Source organism: Mirounga leonina, unplaced genomic scaffold (assembly GCF_011800145.1).
Source record: "Mirounga leonina isolate KUSES-001 unplaced genomic scaffold, KU_Mleo_1.0 Mir_168, whole genome shotgun sequence".
Taxonomy (NCBI): domain Eukaryota; kingdom Metazoa; phylum Chordata; class Mammalia; order Carnivora; family Phocidae; genus Mirounga; species Mirounga leonina.
Genome location: NW_023270426.1, coordinates 29,681,261 through 29,684,053, shown reverse-complemented (window position 1 = coordinate 29,684,053; position 2,793 = coordinate 29,681,261).

The window sequence follows — 2,793 nt, the reverse complement described above, 5'->3', positions numbered from 1 at the left end:
GGAGAAGCAGGCTCCCCGCCGAGCAGGGAGCCCGATGCGGGACTCGACCCCGGGACTCCAGGATCATGACCTGAGCCGAAGGCAGTCGTTTAACCAACTGAGCCACCCAGGCGCCCTCCTTTTTCTTTTTTTTGTGAAAAAAATCACAAGCAGTCAGCATCTCCCTCCCCTGCCACACTTTTTATTAACAGTCTCATTTGAAGCAGAGATTTATGTCACGAGGCAGCGAAGGGGATGCAGAATGAGAAGGGAGGGGACACATCAACGCTACTATACTCTTTTTTTCTGGAAGCGCCATAGAAACAGCCTGAGAATTTGGCCAGGAAGCCCCATGAATGCTTCAGGGGACATAAAGAGAACACTTTCTACACAGTGCTTCTCAGAGTTAGCTTGGCAAGGCCATGTGGGGCCAAATTCCATCTGCTGCTTTGTTACTCTTGCTTTTTGTCATTTTAAAGGGCTCCATATAATCCTCCACTTACACGTTCGTTGGCTTTTTCTCTTCAACCTTTTCCAGCTTATTTATTCCATTGACTTCTAAAGGCCGAGTCCTGGTTGTTTATTATCTGGCATTCTAAGTGAAGCAATGGCACCACCCCTGGCTCCCTGAGAAAGGCTGGTCTGTTCCTTTGGGGCGTGTCTCCTTAGCAGCCCCCTCCTCTCTTCCTGGGTTGGGTAACCAAAAGTCACAATCCATCAATCTCCACTGCAGCTAGAATGGAAATGGCCAATACACATGCTGATTTGTGAAGTCTCATCAAGTGTTTCTAACCCACCCCAAGCTCATCATCTGGACGAATACACCAAACAGCTCTCTTGCCACAAAAACAGAATATGGGGGAGTCAGGAATCTTTCACGATATCGTGAAGTCTACTTGAACCTGTGCAGTCTGCTTCATCCTTCCCCCGACGTTTAAAATTCAGATTTGTAAGTTCCAGAAGGTTCTATGTGGCACACCTCTGAGCAGAAGACTCAATGAATTCAAAGGATTTATAAATGTGAAGGGGAGTCTCGGAGAGGAGGTGGGAGGTACCCAGGAAGCGGGGCCTGGGCTTAGTGTCTCCAGACCCGTCACCATGATTCATTCCCTGTAACTTCCAATTCGTCAACAGGAAATGACTTGAGCATTTTTCTTTTAAACAGAAATTCTCTTTGGATTACTGTGTTTATTAGTAAAGTCCCAACTTGCAAGTGTAATTTGCTTGGGAGGAGGGAAAAAATAGTCTAAGAACCCTATTTCCATTCTAAGCTACTATCCATTTAAATAACAGCTTCTTGGCAAGGTAATAGCTATCTAGCATTTAAGGGAGCACCATTTTGTAAGATGCAGCCCAATCTCAGAAACACTGAGATATGAAAAGTACTTCTCAAACCTGAGAAGAAGCATGTGGATGAAGACGTGACCCTGTTCTCAGTGTTTGTCCTCTTCCCTGCAATGAGAGCCTCTCTTCAAGCGTTGCCCATAAACTGGCCCCAGATGGCAACTCCTTGGGCAGGATTCCTGGCCTGACTGTGACAGTGTTCTTGGAGGAGACCTGAGAGAGGATCAGAAACTTCTCCAACTTCTAGAGAACTGTGATATCAGGATAGCTAGAAGGACCAGTGAGTTATTGTCCAGAGTTTACTCATCAACTTCCTTATGGCCTTTTCCCTGCTCCTCTGAGACTCCTCCTCTCTTGGTACCAGGTGGGGGTTGGGAGAGATCCCTGTTGCTCAAACGTAGGCATTAACCTACCCCTGTGATATTACTCATTTAAGTCACCTTTTTTAAAAGCAAGACTTAGCCTCCTCCAAAGAAAAGATAATCAGGAAATGTCCATTTTAGTGGGTTTTTTTAACATTAAAATAATTACATAACGAGTGACCTAACAGCCATACCCATGCACCACCTACAATCATTTTGTGAACCCCCAGGAGCATGTCTATCAGACTTGGGGACACTGAGTAACTGGTGTCAGAGAACACTTGGAGGCATCCGAGAGTTCCAGCGGACAATGGTTCTCCACTAAGCAGAGCCAAGAGTGCTCCCCACAACACATACATGAACAAATTGGTCACGGTTTTAAGGGATTCACAGGTCCCCCTGCAGGCTATCTGTGGACTCCACATAAAAATCCCCTAACAAGTCCCACACCCTTAGCACATAGATTTAGAGTCTGAGATCCAGGGAGTGGGAGGAATTCGCTGAAAATCTCAGAATTAAGAGCAGAGAGCAGCTATTCGAATAAAGGATGCACCAGGAAAAAAAAAACATCTGAGACTCCTAGACCGGAACAGGAGGGGAAGGCCTTAGAGATCGGACCTCAGGCAGCCATCCCTACCCACCACCATGTATCAGCACTGACCTGCCCTGTGCCAGGTACTGAACGAGGTATTTTCAGTTGCAATTTCCTTCTGCCCCAGTGCTGGAGATGGTCATCATCAACTCGGTCCCTGTTCCAGCTGACACTAAAAGCTACTTAAAAGCTGACTAGCCATGTTTTCAAAAGTTTGTTGGTTCTAAATACTGCATGGCCGGCAGCTTGGTAGGAGCCATCAGGTTACACTGGAGGATGGCAGGTGACCGAGGAGGAAAGGGAGCCACAGCTTCCCAAGCCTTTACTGAAATGATCCGAGTGAAACAGTGCCTGACATTTAAAAAGCTGGACTTGGACAGACATCCACACCTTCTTGTCCAGAGAAGGAAGAAGAATTTGAAGAAGAAAGAAGAAAGACACAAATGAGCATCAAAGTAGCGGGGTGTATGTAGGTGGGTGGGCAGTAAGAACCCATCTGCTTCTTAAATCCTTGAA